The sequence below is a fragment of the Pseudophryne corroboree genome, chromosome 9 (genome assembly GCF_028390025.1).
Source record: "Pseudophryne corroboree isolate aPseCor3 chromosome 9, aPseCor3.hap2, whole genome shotgun sequence".
Classification (NCBI taxonomy): domain Eukaryota; kingdom Metazoa; phylum Chordata; class Amphibia; order Anura; family Myobatrachidae; genus Pseudophryne; species Pseudophryne corroboree.
In genome coordinates this window covers 351,333,459-351,348,832 of record NC_086452.1, presented here as the reverse complement: position 1 = coordinate 351,348,832, position 15,374 = coordinate 351,333,459, and the positions used below count along the sequence as shown (strand labels likewise).

General features: G+C 49.1%; 1 protein-coding gene across 2 annotated transcripts in view; it reads right to left on the bottom strand.

The window, feature by feature from the left end:
• The window catches only part of PVALB (parvalbumin), a 408,212-nt gene that overhangs the window by 56,474 nt on the left and 336,364 nt on the right, over nucleotides 1–15,374 (bottom strand). The gene's annotated exons all lie outside the window — the stretch shown is intronic.

Genomic DNA, 15,374 nt, shown 5'->3' with positions numbered 1-15,374 from the left:
AATAGATGCCAACATAACATAACCCATTATTAAGCAATAACTATATACACGTATTGCAGAAAGTCCACACTAGGGACGGGCGCCCAGCATCCACTACGGACTACGAGAAATAGATTTACCGGTGAGTAAAATCTTATTTTCTCTAATGTCCTAGTGGATGCTGGGGACTCCGTAAGGACCATGGGGATTATACCAAAGCTCCCAAACGGGCGGTAGAGTGCGGATGACTCTGCAGCACCGAATGGGAAAATTCAAGGTCCTCCTCAGCCAGGGTATCAAACTTGTAGAATTTTGCAAATGTGTTTGAACCCGACCAAGTAGCAGCTCGGCAAAGCTGTAAAGCCGAGACCCCTCGGGCAGCCGCCCAAGAAGAGCCCACCTTCCTTGTGGAATGGGCTTTCACTGATTTTGGATGCGGCAATCCAGCCACAGAATGAGCCTGCTGAATCGTGTTACATATCCAGCGGGCAAAGGTTTGCTTTGAAGCAGGAGCACCCAACTTGTTGGGGGCATATAGGATAAACAGCGAGTCAGTTTTCCTGACTCCAGCCGTTCTGGCTACATAAATCTTCAAAGCCCTGACTACATCTAGTAACCTGGAATCCTCCAAGTCACGAGTAGCCGCAGGCACTACAATAGGTTGGTTCAAATGAAAAGATGACACCACCTTTGGCAGAAATTGGGGACGAGTCCGCAATTCTGCCCTGTCCATATGAAAAACCAGATAGGGGCTTTTACATGACAAAGCCGCCAATTCTGACACACGCCTAGCCGAAGCTAAGGCCAATAGCATGACCACCTTCCACGTGAGATACTTTAGCTCCACGGTCTTAAGTGGTTCAAACCAGTGGGATTTTAGGAAACCCAACACCACGTTGAGATCCCAAGGTGCCACTGGTGGCACAAAAGGGGGCTGTATATGCAGCACTCCCTTAACAAACGTCTGAACTTCAGGAAGAGACGCCAGTTTCTTTTGAAAGAAAATGGATAGGGCCGAAATCTGGACCTTTATGGATCCCAACTTCAAGCCCATAGTCACTCCAGACTGTCGAAAGTGCAGAAATCTGCCCAGTTGGAATTCCTCTGTAGGGGCCTTCCTGGCCTCACACCAAGCAACATATTTTCGCCATATGCGGTGATAATGCTTTGCTGTCACGTCCTTCCTAGCCTTTATCAGCGTAGGAATAACTTCCTCCGAAATGCCTTTTTCCGCTAGGATCCGGCGTTCAACCGCCATGCCGTCAAACGCAGCCGCGGTAAGTCTTGGAACAGGCAGGGCCCCTGTTGCAACAGGTCCTGTCTGAGAGGCAGAGGCCATGGATCCTCTGTGAGCATTTCTTGCAGTTCCGGGTACCAAGGCCTTCTTGGCCAATCCGGAACAATGAGTATTGTTCTCCCTCCTCTTCTTCTTACGATTCTCAGCACCTTGGGTATGAGAGGAAGAGGAGGAAACACATAGACCGACTGGAACACCCACGGTGTTACCAGGGCGTCCACAGCTATCGCCTGAGGGTCTCTTGACCTGGCGCAATACCGTTGTAGCTTTTTGTTGAGACGGGACGCCATCATGTCTACCTGTGGCAGTTCCCATCGATTTGTAATCTGAATGAAGACTTCGTGATGAAGTCCCCACTCTCCCGGGTGAAGGTCGTGCCTGCTGAGGAAGTCTGCTTCCCAGTTGTCCACCCCCGGAATGAACACTGCTGACAGTGCTTGCACGTGATTCTCCGCCCACCGAAGAATCCTGGTGGCTTCCGCCATCGCGACTCTGCTTCTTGTGCCGCCCTGGCGGTTTACATGAGCCACCGCGGTGATGTTGTCTGACTGAATCAGCACCGGTTGGTTGCGAAGCAGGGGCTCCGCTTGACTCAGGGCGTTGAATATGGCCCTTAGTTCCAGGATATTTATGTGCAGACAAGCCTCCTGACTTGACCACAACCCTTGGAAATTTATTCCCTGAGTGACTGCCCCCCACCCTCGGAGGCTCGCATCCGTGGTCACCAGGACTCAGTCCTGTATGCCGAACCTGCGGCCCTCGAGAAGGTGAGCACTCTGTAGCCACCACAGAAGAGACACCCTGGCCCTGGGGGACAGGGTGATCAGCCGATGCATCTGAAGATGCGATCCGGACCATTTGTCCAACAGATCCCATTGAAAGATCCTCGCATGGAACCTGCCGAAGGGAATGGCTTCGTACGATGCCACCATCTTTCCCAGGACTCGCGTGCATAGATGCACCGACACCTGTTTTGGTTCTAAGAGGTCTCTGACTAGAGTCACAAGCTCTTGAGCCTTCTCCGTCGGGAGAAACACCTTCTTCTGGTCTGTGTCCAGAATCATGCCCAGAAAGGGCAGACGCGTCGTAGGAATCAGCTGCGACTTTGGGATATTCAGAATCCAGCCATGCTGTTGCAACACTTCCTGAGAGTGCGCTACGCTGATCTGCAACTGCTCCCTCGACCTCGCTTTTATGAGAAGATCGTCCAAGTATGGGATAACTGTGACTCCTTGCTTTCTCAGGATCACCATCATTTCTGCCATTACCTTGGTAAATATTCTCGGTGCCGTGGAGAGCCCAAACGGCAACGTCTGGAATTGGTAATGACAGTCCTGTACCACAAATCTGAGGTACTCCTGATGAGGCGGATAAATGGGGACATGCAAGTAAGCATCCTTGATGTCCAGAGACACCATAAAATCCCCCTCTTCCAGGCTTGCAATGACCGCTCTGAGCGATTCCATTTTGAACTTGAATCTTTTCAGATAAATGTTCAGGGACTTTAAATTTAATATAGGTCTGAACGAACCGTCCGGTTTCTGTACCACAAACATTGTGGAATAGTATCCCTTTCCCTGTTGAAGAAGGGGAACCTTTACCACCACCTGCTGGAGAAATAGCTTGTGAATTGCTGCTACCACTACTTCCCTTTCTATGGGGGAAGCTGGCAGGGCTGATTTTAGGTAACGTTGAGGGGGCATCACCTCGAATTCCAGCTTGTATCCCTGAGACACAATCTGTATAGCCCAGGGATCCACCTGTGAGCGAACCCACTGGTGGCTGAAATGTCGGAGACGCGCCCCCACCGCTCCTGGCTCCACCCGTGGAGCCCCAGCGTCATGCGGTGGATTTAGTGGAAGCCGGGGAGGACTTCTGTTCCTGGGAACTAGCTGTAAGGTGCAGCTTTTTTCCTCTACCCCTGCCTCTAGCAAGAAAGGAAGCACCTCTGACCTTCTTGCTTCTTTGTGCGCGAAAGGACTGCATTTGGTAATACGGTGCTTTCTTAGGTTGTGAGGGAATATATGGCAAAAAGTTTGACTTCCCAGCAGTAGCTGTGGAAACCAGGTCCGAGAGACTGTCCCTAAACAATTCCTCACCCTTGTAAGGTAACACCTCCATGTGTTTTTTGGAGTCGGCATCACCTGTCCACTGCCGAGTCCACAGGACCCTCCTGGCAGAAAATAAGATTTTACTTACCGATAAATCTATTTCTCGTAGTCCGTAGTGGATGCTGGGACTCCGTCAGGACCATGGGGGATTAGCGGCTCCGCAGGAGACAGGGCACAAAAATAAAGCTTTAGGATCAGGTGGTGTGCACTGGCTCCTCCCCCTATGACCCTCCTCCAAACCTCAGTTAGGATACTGTGCCCGGACGAGCGTACACAATAAGGAAGGATTTTGAATCCCGGGTAAGACTCATACCAGCCACACCAATCACACTGTACAACCTGTGATCTGAACCCAGTTAACAGTATGACAAAACGTAGGAGCCTCTGAACAGACGGCTCACAACAATAACAACCCGATTTTTTTGTAACAATAACTATGTACAAGTATTGCAGACAATCCGCACTTGGGATGGGCGCCCAGCATCCACTACGGACTACGAGAAATAGATTTATCGGTAAGTAAAATCTTATTTTCTCTGACGTCCTAGTGGATGCTGGGACTCCGTCAGGACCATGGGGATTATACCAAAGCTCCCAAACGGGCGGGAGAGTGCGGATGACTCTGCAGCACCGAATGAGAGAACTCCAGGTCCTCTTTAGCCAGGGTATCAAATTTGTAGAATTTTACAAACGTGTTCTCCCCCGACCACGTAGCTGCTCGGCAGAGTTGTAATGCCGAGACCCCTCGGGCAGCCGCCCAGGATGAGCCCACCTTCCCTGTGGAATGGGCCTTGACAGATTTAGGCTGTGGCAGGCCTGACACAGAATGTGCAAGTTGAATTGTGCCACAAATCCAACGAGCAATCGTCTGCTTAGAAGCAGGAGCACCCAGCTTGTTGGGTGCATACAGTATAAACAGCGAGTCAGATTTTCTGACTCCGGCCGTCCTTGAAATATATATTTTCAATGCCCTGACAACGTCCAGCAACTTGGAATCCTCCAAATCGCTAGTAGCCGCAGGCACCACAATAGGTTGGTTCAGGTGAAACGCTGACACCACCTTAGACAGAAACTGAGGACGCGTCCGCAGTTCTGCCCTGTCCGAATGGAAAATCAGATATGGGCTTTTATACGATAAAGCCGCCAATTCTGATACTCTCCTGGCTGAAGCCAGGGCCAGTAGCATGGTTACTTTCCATGTAAGATACAGGTTGAGTATCCCTTATCCAAAATGCTTGGGACCAGAGGTATTTTGGATATGGGATTTTTCCGTATTTTGGAATAATTGCATACCATAATGAGATATCATGGCGATGGGACCTAAGCCTAAGCACAGAATGCATTTATGTTACATATACACCTTATACACACAGCCTGAAGGTCATAATAGCCAATATTTTTTATAACTTTGTGCATTAAACAAAGTGAGTGTACATTCACACAATTCATTTATGTTTCATATACACCTTATACACAGCCTCAAGGTCATTTAATACAATATTTTTAATAACTTTGTGTATTAAACAAAGTTTGTGTACATTGAGCCATCAGAAAAAAAGGTTTTACTATCTCAGTCTCACTCAAAAAAGTCCGTATTTCGGAATATTCCGTATTTCGGAATATTTGGATATGGGATACTCAACCTGTATTTCAAATCCACCGATTTGAGTGGCTCAAACCAATGGGATTTGAGAAAATCCAAAACTACATTAAGGTCCCACGGAGCCACTGGGGGCACAACCGGGAGCTGTATATGTAGTACTCCTTTTACAAAAGTCTGGACTTCAGGAACTGAAGCCAATTTTTTCTGGAAGAAATCGACAGGGCCGAAATTTGAATCTTAATGGACCCCAATTTGAGTCCCATAGACAATCCTGTTTGCAGGAAATGTAGGAATCGACCCAGTTGAAATTCCTCCGTGGTGGCCTTCCTGGCCTCCCACCACGCAACATATTTTCTCCAAATGCGGTGATAATGTTGTGCAGTCACCTCCTTCCTGGCTTTTACCAGCGTAGGGATGACCTCTTCCGGAATGCCTTTTTCCCTTAGAATTCGGCGTTCAACCGCCATGCCGTTAAAAACAGCCGCGGTAAGTCTTGGAATAGACCCGGTCCCTGCTGAAGCAGGTCCCGTCTTAGGGGTAGAGGCCACGGATCTTCCGTGAGCATCTCCTGAAGTTCCGGGTACCAAGTTCTTCTTGGCCAATCCGGAGCCACGAGTATCGTTCTTACTCCCCTTTGCCGTATAATTCTCAGTACTTTTGGTATGAGAGGCAGAGGAGGAAACACCTACACTGACTGGTACACCCATGGTGTTACCAGAGCGTCTACAGCTATTGCCTGAGGGTCTCTTGACCTGGCGCAATACCTGTCCAGTTTTTTCTGCTGAGGAAGTCTGCTTCCCAGTTGTCCATTCCCGGAATGAACACTGCTGACAGTGCTATCACATGATTTTCCGCCCAGCGAAAAATCCTTGCAGTTTCTGCCATTGGCCTTCTGCTTCTTGTGCCGCCCTGTCTGTTTACGTGGGCGACTGCCGTGATGTTGTCCCACTGGATCAATACCGGCTGACCTTGAAGCAGAGGTCTTGCTAAGCTTAGAGCATTGTAAATTGTCCTTAGCTCCAGTATATTTATGTGGAGAAAAGTCTCCAGACTTGATCACACTCCCTAGAATTTTTTTTCCCTGTGTGACTGCTCCCCAGCCTCTCAGGCTGGCCTCCGTGGTCACCAGCATCCAATCCTGAATGCCGAATCTGCGGCCCTCTAGAAGATGAGCACTCTGTAACCACCACAGGAGAGATACCCTTGTTCTTGGAGATCGGGTTATCCGCTGATGCATCTGAAGATGCAATCCGGACCATTTGTCCAGCAGATCCCACTGAAAAGTTCTTGCGTGGAATCTGCCGAATGGAATCGCTTCGTAATAAGCCACCATTTTTCCCAGGACTCTTGTGCAATGCTGCACTGACACTTTTCCTGGTTTTAGGAGGTTCCTGACTAGCTCGGATAACTCCCTGGCTTTCTCCTCCGGGAGAAACACCTTTTTCTGGACTGTGTCCAGAATCATCCCTAGGAACAGCAGACGTGTCGTCGGAAACGGCTGTGATTTTGGAATATTTAGAATCCACCCGTGCTGTCGTAGAACTACTTGAGATAGTGCTACTTCGACTTCCAACTGTTCTCTGGACCTTGCCCTTATCAGGAGATCGTCCAAGTAAGGGATATTTAAGACGCCTTTTCTTTGAAGAATCATCATTTCGGCCATTACTTTGGTAAAGACCCGGGGTGCCGTGGACAATCCAAACGGCAGCGTCTGAAACTGATAGTGACAGTTCCGTACCACGAACCTGAGGTACCCTTGGTGAGAAAGGCAATTTTGGACATGGATGTAAGCATCCCTGATGTCCAGGGACACCATATAGTCCCCTTCTTCCTAGTTCGCTATCACTGCTCTGAGTGACTCCATCTTGATTTGAACCTTTGTATGTAAGTGTTCAAAGATTTCAGATTTAGAATAGGTCTCACCGAGCCGTCTGGCTTCAGTACCACAATATAGTGTGGAATAATAGCCCTTTCCTTGTTGTAGGAGGGGTACTTTGATTATCACCTGCTGGGAATACAGCTTGTGAATTGTTTCCAATACTGCCTTCCTGTCGGAGGAAGACGTTGGTAAAGCAGACATCAGGAGCCTGCGAGGGGGAGACGTCTCGAATTTCCAATCAGTACCCCTGGTATACTACTTGTAGGATCCAGGGGTCCTGTACGGCCCCAGCGTCATGCTGAGGGCTTGGCAGAAGCGGTGAAGGGCTTCTGTTCCTGGGAATGGGCTGCCTGCTGCAGTCTTCTTCCCTTTCCTCTATCCCTGGGCAGATATGACTGGCCTTTTGCCCGCTTGCCCTTATGGGGACGAAAGGACTGAGGCTGAAAAGACAGTGTCTTTTTCTGCGGAGATGTAACTTGGGGTAAAAAAAGGTGGATTTTCCAGCTGTTGCCGTGGCCACCAGGTCCGATGGACCGACCCCAAATAACTCCTCTCCTTTATACGGCAATACTTCCATGTGCCGTTTGGAATCTGCATCACCTGACCACTGTCGTGTCCATAAACATCTTCTGGCAGATATGGACATCGCACTTACTCTTGATGCCAGAGTGCAAATATCCCTCTGTGCATCTCGCATATATAGAAATGCATCCTATAAATGCTCTATAGTAAATAAAATACTGTCCCTGTCAAGGGTATCAATATTTTCAGTCAGGGAATCCGACCAAGCCACCCCAGCGCTGCACATCCAGGCTGAGGCGATCGCTGGTCGCAGTATAACACCAGTATGTGTGTATATACTTTTTAGGATATTTTCCAGCCTCCTATCAGCTGGCTCCTTGAGGGCGGCCCTATCTGGAGACGGTACCGCCACTTGTTTTGATAAGCGTGTGAGCGCCTTATCCACCCTGAGGGGTGTTTCCCAACGCGCCCTAACTTCTGGCGGGAAAGGGTATACCGCCAATAATTTTCTATCGGGGGAAACCCACGCATCATCACACACTTCGTTTAATTTATCTGATTCAGGAAAAACTATAGGTAGTTTTTTCACACCCCACATAATACCCTTTTTTGTGGTACTTGTAGTATCAGAAATATGTAACACCTCCTTCATTGCCCTTAACAATTAACGTGTGGCCCTAAAGGAAAATACGTTTGTTTCTTCACCGTCGACACTGGAGTCAGTGTCCATGTCTGTGTCTGTGTCGACCGACTGAGGTAAAATGGGCGTTTTAATGCCCCTGACGGTGTTTGAGACGCCTGGACAGGTACTATTTTGTTTGCCGGCCGTCTCATGTCGTCAACCGACCTTGCAGCGTGTTGACATTATCACGTAATTCCTTAAATAAGCCATCCAATCCGGTGTCGACTCCCTAGAGAGTGACATCACCATTACAGGCAATTGCTCCGCCTCCTCACCAACATCGTCCTCATACATGTCGACACACACGTACCGACACACAGCACACACACAGGGAATGCTCTGATAGAGGACAGGACCCCACTAGCCCTTTGGGGAGACAGAGGGAGAGTTTGCCAGCACACACCAAAACGCTATAATTATACAGGGACAACCTTCATATAAGTGTTTTTCCCTTATAGCATCTTAATATATATAATCATATCGCCAAATAAGTGCCCCCCCTCTCTGTTTTAACCCTGTTTCTGTAGTGCAGTGCAGGGGAGAGCCTGGGAGCCTTCCCACCAGCATTTCTGTGAGGGAAAATGGCGCTGTGTGCTGAGGAGAATAGGCCCCGCCCCCTTTTCGGCGGGCTTCTTCTCCCGTTTTTCTGAGACCTGGCAGGGGTTAAATACATCCATATAGCCCCAGGGACTATATGTGATGTATTTTTTAGCCAGAATAAGGTATTATCATTGCTGCCCAGGGCGCCCCCCCCAGCGCCCTGCACCCTCCGTGACCGCTGGTGTGAAGTGTGTGACAACAATGGCGCACAGCTGCAGTGCTGTGCGCTACCTCATGAAGACTGAAAAGTCTTCTGCCGCCGGTTTCTGGACCTCTTCACTTTTCGGCATCTGCAAGGGGGTCGGCGGCGCGGCTCCGGGACCGGACTCCATGGCTGGGCCTGTGTTCGATCCCTCTGGAGCTAATGGTGTCCAGTAGCCTAAGAAGCCAATCCATCCTGCACGCAGGTGAGTTCACTTCTCTCCCCTAAGTCCCTCGTAGCAGTGAGCCTGTTGCCAGCAGGTCTCACTGAAAATAAAAAACCTAATAACTTTTTCTAAGCAGCTCTTTAGGAGAGCCACCTAGATTGCACCCTGCTCGGACGGGCACAAAAACCTAACTGAGGCTTGGAGGAGGGTCATAGGGGGAGGAGCCAGTGCACACCACCTGATCCTAAAGCTTTATTTTTGTGCCCTGTCTCCTGCGGAGCCGCTAATCCCCCATGGTCCTGACGGAGTCCCAGCATCCACTAGGACGTCAGAGAAATTGACATTGCATTAATTCTAGAGCCCAGTAGGCAAATGTCCCTCTGGGCATCCCTCATATATAGGACAGTGTCTTTTATATGCCCCAGGGTCAGCATAATGGTATCCCTGTCCAAGGTATCCATTTCCTCAGACAGATTATCTGTCCACGCTGCTACAGCACTACACATCCACGCCGACGCAATTGCCGGCCTCAGTAGAGTCCCTGAATGTGTATAAACAGATTTCAGGATACTTTCCTGCTTTCTATCTGCAGGATCCTTTAGGGTGGCCGTATCCTGCGACGGCAGGGCCACCTTCTTAGATAAGCGTGTGAGAGCTTTATCTACCCTAGGGGAGGATTCCCAGCGCACCCTGTCCTCTGGCGGGAAAGGGTACGCCATAAGTAACCTTTTGGAAATCAGGACTTTCTTATCTGGGGAATCCCACGCTCTTTCACATAACTCATTTAACTCATGTGAAGGGGGAAAAGTCACCTCTTGCTTTTTCTCCCCATACATATAAACCCTCTTGTCAGGAACAGGATTTACCTCTGATATGTGTAAAACATCCTTCATCGCTATAATCATGTAACGTATAGCTTTTGTCATTTTCGGTTGCAATTTTGCATCATCGTCGTCGACACTGGAGTCAGAATCCGTGTCGACATCTGTGTCAACCATTTTGGATAGTGGGCGCTTTTGAGACCCTGAGGGCCTCCGCGCTGTAGGATCAGGCATGGGTTGAGACCCTGACTGGCCCGAGGTATCAGCTTTATCCAACCTTTTATGTAAGGAGTTTACATTATCATTTAACACCTTCCACATATCCATCCAATCAGGTGTCGGCACCGTCGGCGGCGACACGTCAGTCAACTGCACTTGCTCTGCCTCCACATAGCCCTCTTCGTCAAACATGTCGCCACACGCGTACCGACACACCACACACACAGGGGAAGCTCTAAATGAGGACAGGACCCCCACCAGGCCTTTTGGAGAGACAGAGAGAGAGTATGCCAGCACACACCCCAGCGCTATATAACCCAGGGATTACACAGTAATTTAGTGTTTACCCAGTAAGCTGCTGTATTATGATTAATGCGCCTAAATTTATGTGCCCCCCCCTCTCTTTTTTACCCTTCTACCGTGATTCTGCAGGGGAGAGCCTGGGGAGCTTCCTCTCAGCGGAGCTGTGGAAGGAAAATGGCGCTGGTGAGTGCTGAGGAAGAAGGCCCCGCCCCCTCAGCGGCGGGCTTCTGTCCCGCGATTTTTTTGTAAAATAAATGGCGGGGGCTCATACATATAACAGTGTCCCACTGTCTATATGCAGCTTTCGGCAGGAGGTATCAATTGCTGCCCAGGGCGCCCTCCCCTGCACCCTTCAGTGACCGGAGTGTGTGGGTTAGTGTGGGCGCAATGGCGCACAGCTGCAGTGCTGTGCGCTACCTCATGTGAAGACAGGAGTCTTCTGCTGCCGATTTCGATGTCTTCTCCGCTTCTGCCGGCTTCTGACTTCTGGCTCTGCGAGGGGGACGGCGGCGCGGCTCCGGAAACGGACGACAAGGTCAGGTCCTGTGTTCGATCCCTCTGGAGCTAATGGTGTCCAGTAGCCTAAGAAGCGCAACCTAGCCGCAGTTAGTAGGTTTGCTTCTTTCCCCTCAGTCCCACGTACAGTAGCAGAGAGTCTGTTGCCAGCAGAAGCTCTCTGAAAATAAAAAAACCTAACTAAAATACTTTCTTATTAGCAAGCTCAGGAGAGCTCACTAAAAGCACCCAGCTCTGTCCGGGCACAGATTCTAACTGAGGTCTGGAGGAGGGGCATAGAGGGAGGAGCCAGTGCACACCAGATAGTACTAAATCTTTCTTTAGAGTGCCCAGTCTCCTGCAGAGCCCGTCTATTCCCCATGGTCCTTACGGAGTTCCCAGCATCCACTAGGACGTTAGAGAAACATCTTTGATAGCTACAATCATGTACTGAATACTCCTAACAACCCTCGGATGTAAAGACGCCTCATTGAAATCGACATCGGAATCAGAGTCCGTGTCGGTATCTGTATCCGCCATCTGGGTAAATTAACGCTTTTGTGACCCTGAGGTGGTCTGTACCTGAGACAAAGCGCCCTCCATGGATTTCCTCCATGTTTGTGTCTGAGAATCAGATTTATCCAGCCTCTTAGACAATAAAGCCACATTTGCATTCAGTGTACTCAGCATATTCACCCAATCAGCAGTCGGCTGTGCCGACAGAGTCATTCCCAAATCCCTCTCAGCGCCCCCAGTAACAACCTCCGGGGAGGAACACTCAGCCTCAGACATGTCGACACGTAGTGCCGACACACCCACACCGGCCAAAAACAAAGGGACAGACCCACAGGGAAGCCTGTAGAGAGAAACACAGAGGGAGTATGCCAGCTCACACCCCAGCGCCCATATACTACAAAGAATAATATGTGTCTAGCGCTGTAATATAGGATAAAAAGCACCAAATTTCATGTGCCCCCCCGTTTTGCTCCCTTGTTACTTGAAGGAGCTTGGAGGCCCGGGCCAGCGTCTCTGCAGCGGCTGTGGAGAGAGAGAAAATGGCGCTGGTGAGCTGTGCGGCTAAGCCCAGCCCCTTCCCGGCGCGCTGTAGTCCCGCTCAATTTTGAATTTTTTATACTGGCGGGGGTATAGTATACGGTGCCCGGGCACCGAATATGCCTTCTGCCAGTCCATTTCGACCCCAGTAACTGCTGCCCAGGGCGCTCCCCCCCAGCGCCCTGCACCCTGTGAGTGCCGTTGGTGATGTGTGTGGGAGCATGGAGCACAGCGCTACCGCTGCGCTATACCTCCGTTACTGAAGTCTTCTGCCGTCTGATGTCTTCTGTTCTTCTAATACTCACCCGGCTTCTTTCTTCTGGCTTCTGTGAGGGGGGTGACGGCGCGGCTCCGGGAACAAGCAGCAGGGCGAACCAAGTGATCGAACCCTCTGGAGCTAATGGTGTCCAGTAGCCTAAGAAGAAGAGCCTTTAACTAAGAAGAAGTAGGTCTGACTTCTCTCCCCTCAGTCCCTCGATGCAGGGAGCCTGTAGCCAGCAGGTCTCCCTGAAAATAAAAAACCTAACAAAAGTCTTTCTAGAGAAACTCAGTAGAGCTCCCCCCTAGTGTGTGTCCAGTCACTCCTGGGCACAAAGTCTAACTGAGGTCTGGGGGAGGGGCATAGAGGGAGGAGCCAGTTCACACCCAGTCAAAGTCTTTTTAGTGTGCCCATGTCTCCTGCAGATCCCGTCTATACCCCATGGTCCTTTTGGAGTCCCCAGCATCCTTTAGGACGTAAGAGAAAATACAATTCCTCTTCAGGTTCTGCTTACTTATCGGGTATGCTAAGAAACTCCCTAATAGCATAAAATAGGGCTTCCACCCCCGGGGAAGAATCAGAATCAGACTGGAGCACCTGTAGAAGTGAACGTTTATGTGACACCAACAGAGGGGGCTGAGGAGCCTGTCTGAACTGCAGACTAAGCCATATTATCGACAGATTGTTTTAGTACCTGTCGTTCTTGCCTAGCTGCAGATAGTTCTGTATTTATATTATGAATCATGCCTTTAAATGATTCCAACCAGTCAGGTGCCTGTGTACTATTACCCTGAGAGGATAAGGAACACTGTTCACACAGGAGAGATCCCTCAGAGGAAGGTGTAAAGGTACAAGAAGTACACATAGCCTTATCTGCAGACATTTTGCACACAGAGTGAAAATAACATATAGTGTAGTAATAGAGACCAGCACACCATACACAGCAAAGCAGTACTGTGTAAACTCTGATTACTTTTGCTTTAGAGCAGCGGCGCTACCGCTGATATGCTCCCCCCTTTCCTATGGGGGGTACCAGTACAGTAGTCTGTGCAGCCGGGTCTGTGTGGATGAGCAGTGTGTATGCAGCCTTGTTGATCCGCAGCAGCAGGAAGTGGTGCCTTTCCCGCGTCTGGTCCCGCTCTCCAGGAAGCCCCTCGACCGTAATGGCATGCGATCCCTTCTAAAATTATACTGGCATTATCAGTTAAGGAACGCAATATTAGATGCTGTGTACCCACCCCTAGTGGAAGTATAACACCCCCCCTTTCTGGCAGTATAGTCCGTGGCAGGCACCCCAGCTCGCGGCCTGAGACTGCAGCGTCTGTAATGCCGCCAATAGTCACCAGGGACCCGCTAATCGGGACCCCAGTGTCACCACTCACCGCACCTGCATCTCTTCGGCATCTGTTAGAAGGTGGCGGCTAGCTGCCAGCATGTGCACACACAGTGTGGTGTGTGAAACAGCGCCTCAGGAGCTTAATGTCCTGTCAGCTGGGATTACGAACCATTAACCCTCAGTAGGTTGGTTCACCCCCCCTAAGTCCCACGATGCAGGTAGACTGGTTGCCAAACAGTACTACCTGAAAATAACAAACTAAAATAAAGATTTGAAGAAAACTCTCTGGAGCTCCAAAGGAATGTACACGGCTCCTTGGGCACATTTTTCTAAACCGAGTCTGGTAGAAGGGGCAAAGAGGGGAGGAGCCAGCACACACTAAAGGTTTCTTAACGTGCCAGGCTCCAGTGGACCCGATCTATACCCCACGGTACTAAAGTACATTTCCCAGTATCCACTAGGACGTTAGAGAAATTATATATTGATAAACTATTGGCAAACCATGCAGTACGTTATTTAATGTGTATTCCCCATGGAAGGAAAATATATCTTTAAGACTCTAACATGTCCTTCACAACTGTTGAACACACTCTGGACTGTTGCCAGAGAAGTGAATGGGTTTTTGCTGAATATGTAATTTTAATAGAGCAACAAAGCACATTTTATTTGAAGAGTGCCTTCATTGTTTGATGTAAAACTTTGAGCATGATGAAACGCTAATAGCAAAATGGAAGCAAATGACTCAAACAATAGTGCACAAAAAATTGCGTATTCTGCACATATGCAAATCCGTACACATCCCAAAATGCGTCCACTGGGAGGAGCGAGATATATGTCTCCTAACAGGTTTATATGCGCGTACTGGCTGGTCTGTGTGGAGAAGGTGATAAAACCCCTTTCCACTCACATTCAGCCAGTTGTTTGGCTCGATACATCCCCCACAGCAATCGCGCATTTGTTTGCAATTGTTTTCTGGTCACACACAGATGCACAAATGTTTTGTGCCAGCTGCCATAGTGCTCACTCTGCATCAGCATCTTTGTCTTATTTTACTTTTTTAAGAAAATGTTTTACCTTTGCCTCACCATAAGCATTAAATCCTGAACCTGTAATAGCCTAGGTAATGGTTGTTACAAGTTAATGGCACATAATCACTATCACAAGGTACCACAACGGCTATCACAAGGAAGTAACCTATCTCCTGTATTTGCCTGTTCCATTCAAGGTAACCTATGCAGTTCCTCCAAAATGACTGCCTCGTCTGGTACCTTTCGTGGGTGGGTTATGTAACCTGAGATATTTATTAATCAAAATGGCTGTACCAACCCTGCAGTAAGCTTACTGTGCCCTTATGTTCACTATGTTCAATGTTTTTTGGTTTGTTTTTGTTGTGCTGTAATAGTAAAACTCTCTGCTGTATATATAAATACAATTACTATTATTGTTAGAATACAGTCAGTGGCTGAAGTGACAGTATGCAAATGTAAGAGAATGTCATTTGATAGTATGATAACTGAAGCAGTAGGAGAAGTGTTGGCACTGCATACCGCTCTGTGGCACTCATTCCGAGTTGTTCGCTCGCTAGCTGCTATTAGCAGCATTGCAAACGCTAGGCCGCCGCCCTCTGGGAGTGTATCTTAGCTTAGCAGAATAGCGAACGAAAGATTAGCAGAACTGCTACTAAATAATTTGCTGCAGTTTCTGAGTAGCTCCAGACCTACTCCTAGACTGCGATCACCTCAGTCCGTTTAGTTCCTGGTTTGACGTCACAAACACGCCCTGCGTTCGGCCAGCCACTCCTGTGTTTTTTAGCACACTCCCTGAAAACGGCCAGTTTCCGCCCAGAA